We start from the raw sequence: 17,747 nt of genomic DNA on the forward strand, positions 1-17,747 counted from the left end.
TTTAAAGACTCCCTTGATCAGTGGTACAAGTTAGGTCTGAGGATGGAGGAGGAAGAAATCCAGATGGGAAGCTCCCCTCTGGACCCAGAAGCTCAGGGAAGAAGATGAAGAAGTCATGCAGTGTCCGTGGATGTATTTAGACACACCTCTAGTTAAATTCACCCAAACACCATTATTATCTTTATTTTACCAAAGGCTCAGAGAGAAGCATGGGACCCAGGGAAGCAAAGTCCAGCCCAATAGCACGGGGGTGAACTCTGCGTCCACTCTTATTAGCTTTCCCTCTTTGTCCTTGGCCCCCACCCAGCACTGCCTGACTGTGCTGCCCTAAGTGGCCTTTCTACAGGGCCCAGGTCACCCACTAGAACTCAGGCAGCTCTGCTGATGGCCAGGAAGTGGGCAGAATCAGGCGTCTACAGACTCTCCACTTCTGCTTTCTCCAGGAAGTGAGCAGACACCCAGCTCAAGTGATTCATAGTGAAACGCTGTTAAAGACTGAAGGTTCTGGGCCGGGTCCTCGTCCCCTGAGCTGGAGGGGTTTGGCTGGGGATGGGGGGTCCCACGCCATCCAAGGTCTGGTGGCCCTGACTGACACACTCCAGGTAGGTCACTTTGCTCTTGGCCACGCCAAGCCAGGCCAGAAGTGGGCATGGGGGTCCCATCTTCCAGGGCAGGCCAACTGGCCACCTCCTGGAGAGCTGAGCCTGGGAGTCCATGTGAGCTGCAGTGCCTGATCTGGGTTCGTGGATGTGGGAGAGGAGGTAAGATGAGGAGCAGGAAGCATGTGCAGGGCCACTCCAATGTCTGGGTCTGCCAGGGTGTCTGTCTGTCCCTGTTGGGTTGTGCCAAGCCAGGGCAGGCTCAAGCACTGTACCTCTTCCTTAGGTCAAGCCTGTTCTCAGGGTTCTGCTAAGAAAAATAACCTGTCCCACCTAGGAGAGGCTGGACCTGGGCCTGTCTGTGCCCATTGTCCAGGGATGGAGAGAGGGGGTTGGCTGTGAGATTCCCCTGCCCAGCCCCCACGTGGCGGGGACCACTTCCGACTGGTCACTGAGAGAGCTGGTTCTGTCCTGGCCCTGTGGTCATTCCTGAGGGGTTGGTAAGTAAGTACCCCCTGAGGGCCTCCCATTCCTCATCTGAATTATCACATCAAACTTTAGAAATGTCAATATTTTCTAAATCAGCAGGATCACCTGGTTTGAGAATTAGCTCTTCTTTCCCCACCTAAAATTGCACCGTATAGAACGCTGCACCAATCCTTTGGGCCAACCTCTCTGAAGCATGAGGAACTGATCTGGCAACTAAGAATTTCATGTATTACCATTTCCAGGGAAAGTGTCCATTTTAATTTGATTTTCTGCATAGTCATCCTTTGAAGTGTTCAAGGAATATTTATTGAGAGACAGTTCCTGCCAGGTGCTGTTTGAGACAGTAGAGTCAGTGGACAGGGGTGGGTGGTGCTTGGCGCCATGGGTGCCAGAAGGTTGGAGCTCAGAGGGTAGGAAGCAGGGGTCAGGAGGCCCCAGAAGGCACATATCTTCTAAGTGGAGACCTGAAGGAAGGGAAGGCCTGAGCTGTGTCCATTTCTGAGAAGCGTTCTTTGCGGGGTGGATCTGAGGAGGCCAAGTGCAGAGGAGGAGGCCAGAGTGGCAGACTAGGAGGAGGAGGGTGCCAGGTGACCCGGCCAGAGGGCGGTGGAGTGGGGTCAGGCCTGGAAGGGTCTTCCTGTCCAATGTGAGGACCTGTGCCGTAGCCCTTCAGACTTGGGAAGCTTTGAAATGTTGTGTGGACAGAAAACAGGACTTGGAGAACGTGTATACGTATAAGGAATGAAAATGGCATGAGCCCTGTGTGTGCAGCCACCTCAGTGTTTTTTTTACAGATTATCAGCATCATTGAAGTTGTCTATGTGCTTGTCTCTTTCTTTGGAGAAAATGGTTGTCCTGAATTTTGGGCTTACTTGTTCCTGTATAGTTCGACCTTGTCTATTTAAACGGCTAAATATGTGTTTTTTGGTTTTGCATGGTTTTGAGCTTTGTAAATAGGAATTAAATATTCTTTTAAGACTTGCTTAATTTGCTCAGAATTATGTTTCTGAAATTCCTTCATATTGTTGCATGTGCTTTGAATTCATTCATGTTTATTGCTGTATAGTATTCTGTTACATGAATTACCTATGTGTACTCCTCCAGTATACTGCCAGTGGACACTTGGGATATTTCTACTTTTTTTTTTTTTTGTATTATAAGGTGCCAGGTGCTGCTGGCACTTGTAAGTGCTGACAGGATTCTCCTTGTACATATATCTTGGGGCATGTGTGCAAGAATTTCCTACAGTATAAACCCAAGAAGTAGGATTGGTGGGTTGTAGGGTATACAAATCTTTAGCCTTCCTGGATGATCTCAAAACTTTTTCCAAACCAGTTGTACCACTTTACCCACCCATCAGCATATGTAAAAGTTTCTGTGGCACCGCATCTTCACCAAGATTTGATACTGTTGGAGTTTTGATTTTTACCAATTCCGTGCAAATCAAAAGCCATCTATGTTTTGAATATGCATTTCCTGAATTACTAAGGTTGGACGTCTCTTTATATGCTCATTGACCATTCTAAATTCTTTCTCCCGGTCAAACATTTTTTTCTCTTTGAAGGCATTTGTATTTTATCCTGTTGGTTTTCTGTAATTCAGTATGTATTTGGATGTTAATTCTTTGTTATTTGTGTATGTTGTAAATATTTTTCTCTTGTTTCTGCCTTGTCTCCTTATGGTCCTTGTGATTTCTATTAGTGATTGAATTTCTTAATTTCAAATAAGCTTAATTTATCCATACGTTCCTTTATGATATATACGTGTTATGCATTGTCTGAGAGATTCTCCTCCACCCTAATTTCATAAAATTATTCTCTTACGTGATTAAAATTTTAAAAATAATTTGCCTTCCATATTTAAGTCTTTAGTCCTACCTAGAAATGATTTTTCTGTGTGGTGTGAGATAAGGGGTAATGTTTTATTTTATTTTATTTTTCCTATATGGATAACCAAGAGTCTTCGCTCCATGAATCAAAAAGGGCATTTTTCAGCCACTAATCTACAACAGCTCTGTTGTAAATCAAGTTGTCATGTATAGTGGGTCTGTTCCTGGGCTCTCTCTTCTGTCAGTTTGTTTATCTCTTTGCCAACACTAAATAATATATTTTTTAACATTTTTATTGATTTCTAATCATTTTACAATGTTGTGTCAAATTCCAGTGTAGAGCACAATTTTTCAGTTATACATGAACATATATGTATTCATTGTCACATTTTTTTCTCTGTGAGCTACCATAAGATCTTGGATATATTTCCCTGTGCTATACAGCATAATCTTGTTTATCTATTCTACAATTTTGAAATCCCAGTCTATCTCTTCCCACCCCCTACCCCCTTGGCAACCACAAGTTTATATTCTATGTCTGTGAGTCTATTTCTGTTTTGTATTTATGCTTTGTTTGGTTTTTTTTTTAGAATCCATATATGAGCAATCTCATATGGTATTTTTCTTTCTCTTTCTGGCTTACTTCACTTAGAATGACATTCCCTAGGAGCATCCATGTTGCTGCAAATGGAGTTATGTTGTCTGTTTTTATGGATGAGTAGTATTCCATTGTATAAATATACCACATCTTCTTTATCCAGTCATCTGTTGATGGACATTTAGGCTGTTTCCATGTCTTGGCTATTGTAAATAGTGCTGCTATGAACATTGGGGCGCAGGTGTCATCCTGAAGTAGGGTTCCTTCTGGATATATGCCCAGGAGTGGGATTCCTAGGTCATATGGTAAGTCTATTTCTAGTCTTTTGAGGAATCTCCATACTGTTTTCCACTGTGGCTGCACCAAACTGCATTCCCACCAGCAGTGTAGGAGGGTTCCCTTTTCTCCACAGCCTCTCCAGCATTTGTCATTTGTGGATTTTTGAATGATGGCCATTCTGACTGGTGTGAGGTGATACCTCATTGTAGTTTTGATTTGCATTTCTCTGATAATTAGTGATATTGAGCATTTTTTCATGTGCCTCTTGTGTATTTGTATGTCTTCCTTGGAGAATTGCTTGTTTAGGTCTTCTGCCCATTTTTGGATTGGGTTGTTTATTTTTTTCTTATTGAGTCATATGAGCTGCTTATATACCAACACTAAATAATATTATTAACTAGGGGCTTATAATAAAATTTGAAATCTGGAAAGAACCTCCTCTTTTTTTTTTTATTCTTTCATTCTGTCTTGACAGTCTTGGTTCTTTCTTCCTTTACATGAATTTCAGAATCAGCTTATCAGATTCAACAAAAAAGTTATGTTCAGATTTTTATAGCAAATATAATTTGGAGAGAAGTGATACCTTTATGAAAACGATTCCTCCAATTCATGAACATGGTTTGTCTCCTTATTTATTTAGGTCTTCCTTAAAGTATTCAAATAAAATTTTATAATTTTCTTTATTAAATTAGTGCATATTTTGCCTATATTTATTCCTAAATGGCTTATATTTTGATATTATTGCAATTATTTTAAAAAATACGTTTTTTTGACCCTTGCTGATGTATGCTCCCATTTTAAAGAAAAATCACTTTCTATGGGTAACAAACAAAGAAGAAAGACTATCAGTTAAGAGGCTGTTGTAATGGGTCCAGGCTAGAGGTAGTGATGGCTTGCCCCAAAGTCATAGTAGTAGGGATAATGAGAGGTGGTCAGAGTGGTGAGATTCAGGGTGTTTTTTGAGAGGCATTTGATAATAATGTAAGTGTAGGATATAGGAGAGAGAGGTTCAAGATGACTCCAGAGCAACAGGAGAATGGAACTGTCATTTACTGAGCTGGGTCCCCTGAGCTGGGTCAAGGGTAGAAAAAGCATATTTACAAGGTGGTGATCATCCAGAATATTGGTTTGAACATACATGAAGGTGGAGATGCCTATAAAATATCAAATAGAGGAAAGAATTCTTGGCACTCTCTGCTCACAAGTGGCCTTCATGGTAGACAAGTAAGGCAACTTGGCCCCTTGGGTCAGGGAGGGAGTGCTGTCAGACCCAAGCCAGACCCACAGTGAGGCCAAATAAACCAAAATGTTGGAGTCCGGAGCAGAGGAAGGTGTGTTAATTGAGGAGGTTCCAACTTGGAAGATGGGAGATCTAGACTCGTCTCAAATGCTTCTTGCTGCTGGCCAGGACACAAGGTTTTTAAAGGCAAAAAGGGTAAAGGGGAGAGGGTCCAAAGGATGCATGATCAGCTTGTGGACCTTATTGGGATTGATTGGTAGTGGAGTGATGTTTTGGAAATCTCAATCATCAACCTTCTGGTTCCAGCCAGTCTGGGGTCTATGTGCTATGATCAGCATGTAGTCACCATCCTCTACCCGTGTGGGGATCTTAGTTTCTGCAGAAGGACTCAGAGATACACATCAGATTGTTACTCTATAACCCTTCAAGAAGAACAGAGTCCTGTGACTCTACTGTCCTGATTTTTAACTGCTTGAGCCTGCTCTTTGGAACTCAAAGAAGGCCAAAGAGACTAAAACCTTTTACCCCCTATAAATAAGACATGAGAGACATGGAGGGTGTGTTTTGCTGTTGTTGTTGCTGTTGTTGTTTTAACCCAGGAAGACCCTGCAGGGTCCTGCTTGGATTCAGTCCCCCCTTTCTTTTGTTACTGCTCATTCCTGAGGGGAACAGGTGTGGGACAAGAAAGGGAATAAAGTTTTAGATAGAGAGGTCATTCATAATCAATTCCACAGAGGAACTCAGTTTTAGGGGGACTCGGTTTCAGGAGGGGAGATAGTTTGTGCAGGAAGGGAAGGGGGAAGATGTGCTCTTCAGAGTTCCTTGAGCTACACTACAGAGCTCATGTCCACTTTATTTACAACTAGGGCTTTGCTTTTGTTGTCTCCCTCCAAGGGCTGCAAACCATCAAAATGCACCTGAACTTGCATCCAAAATTATGTCTCCAGGCCACAAGTCTAAGCCCTTTGCACCTGGTAAATGCTTAAGTCTCAAATTCCAGACCTGTGTTATTCAATGCAATAGCCTGCAGCCATCCCTGAAAAGTAGCCAGTCCGAATTGAGATGTCTTATAAGTTGTAAAATGCACATCAGATTTCAAAGATATTAACAACAAAAGACATGTCAAATATCTCACCTCGTTAATACTGAAAATACTGATTACCTATTGAAATGAAAATATCTTGGATATATTGGGTTAAATAAAATATATTTAAAATCTATTTATGTAAATAAATTTAATGAATATAACCTATGTATTTTTACTTTTTAAAATGTGGCTGCACCCAAATTTAAAATTACATATGTGGCTTGTTTTATATTTCTGCTGGGCAACACTCTTCAGAGAAATGATACTTCTGGTTCCAGAGCTAAAGCTATCATGGGGCATATGGTTCCAGAAGGATGGGAAATAGAGAAGTGAAAAGCCACTTGTCCCAAACAATTCCAAGAAGAAAGACATATGGAGGGTAAGAAGAATGGATTTAGTATTTACAATAAGACAGACACTGGGTAGGAGGGCAGTGGTATTTACAATCCTATTTAATCCCCAGTGAGATCAGTTTCATCTCTCCCATTTTACAGGTGAGAAAATGGAGGCTCAGAGAGATAAGGTCCTCTGCCCTCAGACAGTAAGTGCCTTGGCTGGGATTTGAGCCTAGTTTCATCTGATGTTAAAGCCTGCATGCTTTGCGTTAGGAACATTGCCACCAAAAGGTTGAGGAAACACTTCTGGAGAGGAATAGTCAACATTTGGCAAAAGTGTGAAAACTGCTCTTCCTTTCTGGCCAATGGTTAATCCTCCTTCTGAGAATTCATCTTCATAGATAATTCACCACAAATAAAAAGATGGTGCAGGAAATCCTTTCTCTCAGCATTACCCATAACAACGTGAAGGCACCCTGAGCATCCCATTGTTAGGGAGTAAAAGAGGCAATTATGGGCTGCTGACCAAAAGGATGCTTCTTGGTCACTAAATCTGATAATTTAAGGAAAAGAGCAACATACACTATATTTATGGCATGATGATGGACGATTAATATATTAGAACTTTATACATCAATTAAAAGTAAAATATGCTTGGGTGTGAAAAATAGTTTGCAAAAAAAAAAAAAAAGAGCAGGAAACACTTGTTGGTTTTTGTATTTTCAATATAATAGTAAGACAATTGCCCAAGTAGCACTCCAATAGCAGCTTTAAAGGATATGCACAAAATATAAAGAGATATACAGTAAAAGATTGAAAAAAGATATGCACATAAAAGGAAACTGTGTTCTGGAGTGGTCAGAGCGTATCAGAAGTGAATAATGTTGAAACACGCTACAGTAAGCCCACAGGGCTTTCCCCTGGTCTCTGATTGTGGACCAGATGATACTGAGAGTGGCCCCAGGTGCAAAAAGCAGGTGTCCCCGGCGGAGGGGTAGGTGGTTGGAAGACAAGTGTTACAAAGGAGCTCATTGACCCTGCAGCTCTATGTCCATTGTCTTGAATGCTTGTCCTTTAGAAGCGAATGGAAGGATCGATAATTAGGGTGCCACAGCCCAAGATGTTGAAGACTGGGCAACAGGGCTTCCCTCTCCTGCGCAGGTGCCTGAGGCTCCCAGGGAATGGGCACCCAGCGCATGCGCAGCTGCACAGGGTGGCCACCACCACCTTTGAGGGAAGCCAAGAGGGAGAAAAGAGCCAGGACAGTCAGGGTGGGCAAGTGTCCAGACATTCAAAAGGAAGAAACCCAACGAATCAGAACAGAGTCCTGTTATTTTATTTGAGTTTTCCCTTTCAAGCGCCTGTCTCCAGGAAGCATTTCATTATGCAAATAATACATATACCGTATGAGGGTAACCCATACGGGTCAGTGGCTCCTTCTTGGGACTGGGGAAAGAATTGGGGGGAAGTTACCCTGCAGAGTGATTCTACTGCTTCCCCTTGTGGATAGGGACACCCCCATCACCTGTCTAAAATACCACCCTCTTTCCAAGAAAAACTTTCCGCACACAATTTTTAAGTGTCTGAATAGTCTCATTTTTTGACCTGTGTATTTAATACCCCCAACATTAATTAAATAATTGTAGCATTTTCTATTGCTAGAATCTCCGGATTGAAGACATACAGAAATGCGAGAGATAAAGTGTGTTTATAAACAATGATAGCACAAGGAAAGCGATGAGTGCCACAGTTACAGGCAAAAGGTACTGAGTAACAGTGATAAATTTGGGGATTGCAAACTGTGGGCTTTTATCTTGCGTGACTCCACAAGTCACGTGTGCTCACAGTGATTTTCACTCCCAGGCTCCCCTTCTCATCTGCGTGGGGGGACAGGATGGGGGTGGGGGAGGGGACCTTAATTCTGCCCTCCCTGGTGTGATGACTAGGTGAGATCAGGTGTGCGTGCAGCATTATAGACCGGGAAGTGCTGTCACCCGCTGAGGGTGACTGCTTCCCAGTCACAGAATGGCCCAGTGGTGGGAGGAGTTTGGAAGTTGGAGAGCAGAGTTATTTCTTGCTTGGGCCATCAGAGAAGCGTGTGCCCAGGGGGCCAGCCAGAAACTGTGTTCGGAAGGCGGCAGGATAGGATGCATAGAGCCGAGGGCGGAGCATCGCAGGCAGAGGAGATGCTTGAGTAAAGGCAAAGGGTCAGAGTATGAGTGAACAGGTGATTTGGCCAGACCCCACTGGAGGTGCAGCATCTGGAGGCCTTCATGACCTGGCCTCCGCCCGTGCTCTCCATCTTACTCCCCTCCTGCCTCCCTCCCAGTGGCACAAAACTACCTGTGGTTCAGCCTCACCTCTCTTGTCCCTTTGAGTGTCCTTCCCCTGGGAGCAATTCTCTCTGGCCCGTCCACAGTCTTACTCCCCTTCCCTCTGGCTCCCTCTCCAAAGCCCCTGCTTCTGTGAAGCTGCTCTTTCTGTCTCCCACTCTCACCCCACCCCATCTCACCCTCAATAACCAGCTCCTTCCCTCTGCCCCCTTAGTGCTGGATTCCTGCTCCAGCATCCTTTTGTAGCATCCTTTTTTCTGCCTCCTCTCCCCCGAAGGCTGTGAGCACCTAGGGGTAGGGGTTGGCCCGCTGGGCAGGCCCACATCTAACAGAGGGTCTCCGTGCTCCACAGTGATGCTCCCTGCTGAGAGCCCCACAGATAACCCCAGGACATTGCATGGAGCAAAGGCCATGTCCATTATGGGCATTCGTGGTCCTTCCACTGTAGACACCCCTACCCCGTTCCCTGCTCCCTGTGCTGTAGCCTCTTTGAACCCCACCCATGTCCCCAAACATGCATGCTACCTGGAGTATTCTCAGTACCATCCCCTGCACCATATTTTCTGAGAAGCCCTTCCAGTCCACCCCACCCCTCCCAGGCTGAGCCATGAGCCTCCTCTGTGCCCCACAGCCAGGTATATCCCTGCCCAGCTCCTACCCAACTCTGTCTGCTTCCTCGCTGGTCTCTCTGCTGTCTCAATTGTGAGCTTTCAAGTCCAGGGCAGCTCTGGGGACTAGACTGGAGGGTGAGTGATTAATGCGCGGTGTGCTGCTGGTGTCAGCCCAGGAGTGACTGGCCAGCCGGTGCCCACCTTGTGCCCAGGCTGATGAACCATTGACCTCGTGGGTCCCAGAGAGCACCTCTTCCTAGGAGGGGATGGTGACACCACAGGGTCCTGCCCCAGGCCTGCTTGTCTGCGATGTGAGGGGGCCAGATGGCGGAGCTGGGGCTAGACCTCCTACAGCCAGGGGTCAGACCCCTGCTGAAACTAGAGTTTCCAGCTAGTACCCAAGGTACCCCCGAGGTCTGTTTTTACCACCGTTTACCACTATGTCAAGCCAACCTGGAGTGTTAGAAGGGGGCGGGGGGGCATTAGAGGCAGAAAAGTCTGTGGTTGACTTTTATTGTGATGCTTATTAGCAGTTTGATTGCAAATAAGTTACCTATTTTCTCTGAATCTCAATTTCTCTGAGTCTTGCTTTTCCCATCTGTATACTGGGCATGATCATATGTCCTTTACAAGTTTTGTAAGATTAGAGAACACTGATGGCCCTGTTAGTAGATGTCCACTCAATTACAGCTGTTTTTTTTTTTTCCCCACATCTTTCCTTTTTAAAAAATGCATACATTCTTTTCTTTCTTTCTTTCTTTCTTTTTTTTTTTGGTTAATAGAGGGACTGGGGATTGAACCTACGACCTTGTGCATGCTAAGTGTGCCCTCTACCACTGAGCTATACCCCCTATTCCCCATGGCTGGTTTTATTTAAGCAGCATTTCCTTACGTTCCAGTGGAGGCCGAGCCACCAATTAACTCCCTCATTGGGGAGGCTCCCGATTATGGGGGCTGGGCTTCTTGTTAGCTATGCTGTCACCAGCCCCTGTCTTTGTGCTGACAGTGATAGCTCAGTTGCAGCTAAGCTTTGAGGGTCTGGCCAGGGGAACTGCTCCCTGGCCATTTTTGGCAACATGGAAGTTGACACACATACCAAGATATAAAACTGGGTCTCCTCCCTAGGACACTGTGGGTTCCTATATTCGGTTGCTGTTGCAAAAACCGCAGAGGTGTGTTCTGACCAGGAGTGCATGGACTGGAGTCAGAAAAAAGGAAGTGTTGCAGGTGATGGGAGGGGTTGCCCAACCTGCCTGGTTCCTGCCAATCGGGTCTCCACCTGAGTCTTCAGGGGAATTCCTGAACTTCTCGATATGGGCAAGGACTTTCCTCACAGGGTAGACAGGGAAGAGGATGGTCTTTGAGGTGCTGGACCACCCAGGGGAGGCTTTGGAGGCAGACAGCCCCAGGCCTCAGCAAGTGGCCAGCTTCCACTTCCAAGCCTCAGTCTCTTAATCTGAAAACAGCATCCCTGCATCCAGCCTGTGGGGTCATTGTGTGGACCAGAGAGCGTGTGCATGATGCCTGGAGTACAGGCCCTCAGTAAGGCTGCGCTCCAGCCTCCAGCCTTCTCCTCCTGACTTGGGGCTGTCTGGGAAGAGGGGTATAGTGGGGGAGCTGCTTCATTCTCTCACCAGCATTTTTCAGGTTTCTTCTCTTGGTCCAGTGTCTGGGGGTAGGGAAGAGGGGCAGTCAGGACTTGCAGTAACGCTAGGTAAAACCTAGGTAACGACACATCTCTGCCTCCAAAGGCCTTCTGAATCAAGGCATCTCTTCAGGCAGTGGTACTCAAAATGTGGTCCCTGAACCAGCTGCCTTGGCATCATTTAGAAACTTGTTAGGGACACAAATTCCTGGGCTTCATCCCAGACCTCTTGAATCGGAAAGTCTCAATTTTTAGGACAACTGAGTTCCGGAATGCCTTCTCCCGGAGGACAGGGTTCATGCTGGAGGTTTGATTGTTCACCTCCCAGAACCACCTGAATGCTGGCTGCCGAGCCAGGCAGGGCACTTCAAAGGGAAGTGAAGGCTCAGGGTATGCTGAATTCCTGTCACCTCTTTCCTCACGGACCCACATGGAAACATCGAGACAGTCATTCCCTTGATGTTAGTCTCCATGTCTACCCTTTACTCCTTTCCTTTGTGCATCATGGAAGCTGTGCTCTCGGGCCATGCACCACCTCCTATAGAAACGTCAATGGTCCAGCCCACTTTCTGTAAGTTCTTGGGGCTTATATTGTCCAAGCCACTTCTAGCTCTGATTTCTCTGATCTTGTCACTGAGCCTCACTGTACCTCCCCTTCCATACTTTGTCTGTCCTTTCCATCCAGGGCCAACCCAGGGGTGCAACACAGAGCCTCCATAATTGATTTCCCCATGGTCCTTCCAATAGCAAACGTATACTGAGGTCTTGGGCCAGAGGGGAATTCACGTCCCCTCCCTTGAAAATATTAGCTGTGTACGTTGGCACTAGAAGTGGTACTAATGCTAGTACACAGCTGTGTACTCGCTGTGAAAAATGCTACTGGAACTCACAGTGACTCTGTTTCCTCATCTCTAAGGGAGGGTCAGGACAGTCCCCGTGCCATGGGGCTGGGGGCAGGATTAAGTCAGCTCACGCATGCAAAGCACTCAGCCCAGAGCCCAGAGTGGAGTCACCATTCGACAGGCGCTATTACTGTCATTATTATTTTATTAGAGTCATGAGACTAGAAGAATTATACCCTCTTCCTTTAATATCGATTGACTGATTGATTGTGATCAAATACATATAACACAAAATTTACCATTTTAACCATTCTTAAGTGCACTATTCAGCGGCATTAAGTCCACTCACACTGTTGTGCAACCATCACCACCATCCATCTCTAGAACTCTTCCATCTTGCAAAACTGAAACTCTGTCCCCATTAAATATTAACTCCCAGTCTCCCCTCCCTACAGCCCCTGGGAACCACCATTCTACTTTCTGTCTGGATGAATTTGATGATTCGAGATCGTCATGTATGGAATCATACAGTATTTGCCTTTTTCTGACTCACTGATTTCACCTAACATAGTGCCCTCGAGGTTTATACATGTTGTAGCGTGTGTCAGAATTCCTTTTCTCTTTAAGGCTGAATAGTGTTCCATTGCATGGATAGACTACATTTTGTTTATCCATTCATCCACAGATGGACGTTTGGGTCATTTCCACCTTTTTGCTGTTGTAAATCATCATGCTGTAAACATGGGAATACCAGTATCTGTTGAGTTTTGTGTGTGGGGTAGGGGAGGGTATCCTTTCACTTTTCATAATTGACCTGTCTTGTCTAATTTGACAAAATGACCACTTATAAAAATACAAGTGACCTTTGAACAACGTAAGTTTGAACTGTGTGGGTCTGCTTATATGTGGTTTTTTTTCAATAGTAAATACAGTAGTACTAAACCATCCATGGCTGGTTGAATTCATGGATGCTGAAGCACAGATGTGGAGGGCTGGCTGAGTTACATGGGGATTTTTGACTGCGTGGAGAGTTGGCGCCCCAATCCCTGTATTTATTCAAGGGTCAACTCTATAGTTTTTTTTTTAATTGGATGGAATAGTGGATGGGAACTTGGGGTGCAGCCCCAACAAAGAGACTGAGGCGTGGGAGGGACCCCGAACGAGCCCTCTACCTTAGTGTGGCTTATGTTCACAGGAGATTTGATCCTGTCCCCAGCTGGAGACATTCCGAGAAAGGAGGCATTTGGGGTTAAGGAAAAGTGTGTTGGCTTTGGACTCAGACACACAGAACTTTCTTCGTGGTCACCTGGGGAAGCGATTGACCTTCTCTGAGCCTTGCTTTCAGCACCTGTAAAATACTGCCCCTGTTTGTGTGCTCCCTCATGGGGTGTTGTGTGAAGGTAACGTGAGATGATATGGAGAGAAAGGTGCAGAGCCGGGATGCAGTAAGCGTTCAGCACAGTGGAGTTCTTACTACCATTAAACATGTCGGTGCATCCTTGTTGTACTGGATAGAGCAGGGGAGGGACCAAACCTTAGCTCCTAGCTTCTCTGTTAGCGCTCTTTCCATCGTAGAACATTTGCTTTGTTAATGTCAGATTGATTGATGTGTGATTTACAAACAAAATATTTTTCCCCTTTGTAATGTGCCCTCTGGACAAACATACAGAGCTATGTGGCCACCACCACGATCAAGGCATAGAACATTTCTATCACCCTCAATGTTCCCTTCTCCCCTCTGGAGCTGCCCTCCTATCTCAAACCCCTGGCACCCAATGATCTATTTTCTGTCCCTTTTATTTTGCCTTTTCCTAAATGTAATGTAAATGGGTTAAAAAGCGGTATGCAGCCTTTTGGGGCTGGCTCCTGTCACTCAGCACAAGCCCCTCGAGATCCTTCCAGGTTGCTGTGGATCAATAGTGTGTCCCCTTTTACTGCAGAGAAGCGTCCCAGTGCACAGAGATGCCTGTTTGTTTATTCATTCACCCCTTGGTGGAAATCTGGGTTGTTTCCAGGTTTGGGCAGCTGTGAATAGACCTACTCTAAGCATTCATGTATAGGCTTTGATAGGAACGTAAGTTTTCATTTCCCCAGGGTAAATACTCAGAATAGTAATGGTTGGGTATATGTTTAACTTCCTCAGAAGTTGCCAGACTGTCTTCCAAACTGGCCATACCATTTGCATTCACACCAGCCGGAGGAACAGTTGTGGTTGCTAAACACCCTTGCCAGCACTGATCGGTTTTTATTTATTTTTTGAAGATGTTTTAATAGGTGTGTCCTAGTATCTCACTCTGGTTTTTTTTCCTCACCATAGTTTTAATCTACATTTCTTTGATGATAATGTCTTTATCTGCCCCAGTGCTTCTGATTAACTGAAGTAGGCTGTGGAGTGAACAGAGAGTCCCTATTATTATGACTTTTGTCCACTGCCCACCCTCTCTGCCTCTTTTCAATTTGCTTTTTTAAACAATTTTTTTATTGAAGTATAGTCGATTTACAATGTCATGTTAATTTCTGGTGTTCAGTATATTGATTCATTCATATATATGTGTGTGTGTGTGTGTGTGTGTGTGTGTGTGTGTGTGTGTGTGTATACACATTCCCTTTAATATTCTTTTTCATTATAAGCCATTACAATGTATTAAATATAGTTCCCTATGCTATACAGTAGGACCTTGTTGTTTATCTGGTTTATAACATAGTAGTTAGTATCTGCAAATCCCAAACTCCCAATTTATTCCTCCCCACCTGCATCCCCCCTGGTAACCATAAGTTTGTTTTCTATGTCTGTGAGTCTGGCTCTGTTTTGTAAATAAGTTCATTTGTGTCCTTTTTTTTTAGATTCCACATATAAATGATATAATATGATATTTTTCTTTCTCTTTCTGTTTTACTTCACTTAGAATGATTATCTCCAGGTCAATCCATGTTGCTGCAAATGGCATTATTTCATTCTTTTTTATGGCTGAGTAGTATTCTGTTGTATATATAGACCACAACTTCATTATCCAGTCCTCTGTCAATGGACATTTAGGTTGTTTCCATGTCTTGTCTATTGTAAATAGTGCTGCCGTGAACACTGGTGTGCAGGTAGCTTTCAATTTGCTTTGAACTTGTAAGCTCTCTTGTTACTGTGAAATGGTGGGGAAGAAGGAAGCAAGGCCGAGCCCCGCCAGTCACATGTTTTTGGAACAAGAAGGGCTTTGTTATGTTTTTCTGAGGGCTCCAGGTTGAGGCCGGGCTCTTGCTGAACAAGGAGCAAGAGTGTTTGGATCTGCTGACCTACAACGAGGAACTGACTTTTGAGTGGAAAGGAAAACAGGTCCTTTACAGCCACACATGGGAAGTTGCTGTTCTGTTCTGCATCATCTGGTTTACCAGCTCCCCAGCTCCAGGGCCTGGGGGCCTCTGCACCTGGGACGTACAATCCAGAAAGTGTAAGAGTCACATATGCTGACAAGAAAGGGGGAGAGGAATTTAATCTTGGATTTTATCATTGTGACTCTTTGTCATCAGGTCTGAGTGTCCCCAGAGAACACACCGAGTCCCACATTTCCTCTGACCTGCCCCGTTGGAGGGAGGCTCCACACGCTTTCTTGCTCATTTCCTCCAGAATAGCTCCCTGGCATCTTAGCTCCAAGGGCTGCTAAATCACACCTCACAACCTGAGACTCTCACCCGCTGGAAAAATCACCCCTCAGAAAGTCAGGGATGAAGTAGTCAATCAGCCTCGGGTCCTTGCAGACTTGTCATCTGGCTCCCTGCACACGGTGTGCAGACAGGGAGCATTGCACCCACGCCCCTCACCACACACAGCCCACAGGCTCAGCCCACTCAGGTGCCTCTCCAGCCATCCTGCCCTGGCTCACTGTCCTATGTCCCTTCTCTAGTCGGCGTATAAAGGCCAGAGGGTGGAACTGAGATCAACAGGGCCATTTCAGTTAGGAGAAACCGAGACTCAGAGAGGGGAAGTAACTTGGTTAAGGCGGCACAGTAGCCAAGCTGAGACTGGACTCCAGCCCTCTGGCTCCTGCCCCAGCCCCGTGACTCCCCTCAGCCTGGGGCTGCGTGAACGGGCAGGTGCCTGCAAGGCTGCCTCTCTCTTGCTGCCTCACACAGGCTGCAGAAAAGCAGGGCCTCTGGTCTGCCTGGTTGGGCACATGGACGAGACATGATTGAACTGGGCTGCGTGTCACATACCCTGAGCCTGATCCAAACTGGGAGACAGCTCGCCAGCACCAAGCGGGGCCTCGTCTTGCCCTGGGTTGGGTTTCATCCTTGGTCTAAGCCCACTGGATTCAAATCGGAGCAGCCTGGCTCCAGCCTGTGCTTGTGGCCACTGCTCTGCACTTATTAGAATAGACTCCAAGGAAGTCTGGATATTTGTTTAAACTTATTGATTTTTGTGAAAAATACTCTCAGTTTCAATTCTCATAGGGGGAGGCCAGTGGGATGGGGTTGGGCACCTGCAGGATTGGATCCTGTCTTTACTTAAAATTTTCCTATTTTGTTCATCATGGGATTTTTTTTAAAATTAATTTTGATTTTAAAAGTTTTGCATTGAAATGTTCTTTATCTTGGCTGCTGAGATTTTGGCGCCCCCTTAAATCTTGTGCTTGAAGTGAGTCCCTCACTCACCTCAACCTGACCCTAGTCCTGCCCTGGCCCCCGGGGATCCTACCTCCAAATTGTCCTTTTTCCCTCTGGATAAGAAGGGGTTGCTGGCACCTTTTTACAGAAGTAAGGAGGCATTTCTGATGCCAAAGTGGATTAGAATGGTTTCTCTTTGCTGTTCTTCACGCAGCCCGGAGAGGCTACTCCCCGTTTCCTTTCTTTTACAAATGGAACTGAATCAGGCTGCCAGTGATGGGCAGAAGGGCAGGAGGGGGCACGGCCATAGCTTGACATTTGAGTCAGATGTCTTCTCCATGGGATTCACGGATCCCCACTCGTTAGAAATTTTTGTTTTTCAAAAACCTCTGTCTGTTGAAGGGAATGTGACGCAAGTGTTTCCCTTAAGTAAGCATGCTTTCTTAACCTCAGAGACAACCTGAGGGGCTCTGATATTTCTCCTGGATGTTCAGCTGTGATCCCCAGAACCACATCTTCACATCCTGACCCAATACTCGCTTTGTCTTCTCACCTGCTGATCCTGGAGACGTGTGTGTTAGCAGGCCCTCTGATATGTTTTATTGAATGAATCGGTTAGTAGCACCTAAAGGTGTGGCCACACAATTATTTTTATGGGATAGAGACAAATGGAGCTTGGCTCCGGCAGCCACCCTGTAGGTTGGGATGTCCATGCTGGACTTGGGCTGGCTTTGTTGGTGACAGAGATGGAGGCTGGATTGGGACACAGTGACTTTCTGTTTGGGAGAAATCCAAGTAGAAAAAGAACTGTTTAGAAGAGGGGTCTGGGCTATAGAGAAGAGATTTGGGTGCCATCAGCATATAGGTTCATTCATTTATTCGGGTATATAGTAACATTTTACTGAGCATCTAATTTGTGCTAACCTCTGATGAAGACACAATGGTTTTCCTTCAGAGTTAACATTTAGTGGATGTGTGGCTTTCAGGGGTAATTAAAGCTGGGGGAGTAGCTGAGATCTCCTACAGGGCACTTGGGAATTGAGAACACTTGGCATCTGATGCCAGAAAACCACTGCTGGGAGCCTGGGAGAACACTGAACAGCAGACGGATGGAAACACATCCAACAGAATATGTAGGGAGATACAACAAAGATGCCGTTGCTTTTTATCCATCAAATCAGCAAGAGTTAAAAACTGGGAACTAAGAAAGTGCGAAATCTGGTACACCCTTGGTAGGAAGGCTGCGCATTGTTTTGGGAGAAGCTATT

General features: G+C 45.4%; 1 protein-coding gene across 5 annotated transcripts in view; it reads left to right on the forward strand.

The window, feature by feature from the left end:
• The first annotated feature begins 467 nt into the window (after positions 1 to 467).
• WDFY4 (WDFY family member 4) overlaps positions 468 to 17,747 on the forward strand; it is a 267,639-nt gene continuing 250,359 nt past the window's right edge. For all 5 annotated transcript variants that reach the window (XM_010963488.3, XM_045523018.2, XM_045523019.2 and 2 more), the window contains exon 1: positions 468 to 602. The gene's annotated coding sequence lies outside the window, so the exon portion shown is untranslated. The remainder of the gene's footprint in view (positions 603 to 17,747) is intronic.

Source organism: Camelus bactrianus, chromosome 11, assembly GCF_048773025.1.
Source record: "Camelus bactrianus isolate YW-2024 breed Bactrian camel chromosome 11, ASM4877302v1, whole genome shotgun sequence".
Taxonomy (NCBI): domain Eukaryota; kingdom Metazoa; phylum Chordata; class Mammalia; order Artiodactyla; family Camelidae; genus Camelus; species Camelus bactrianus.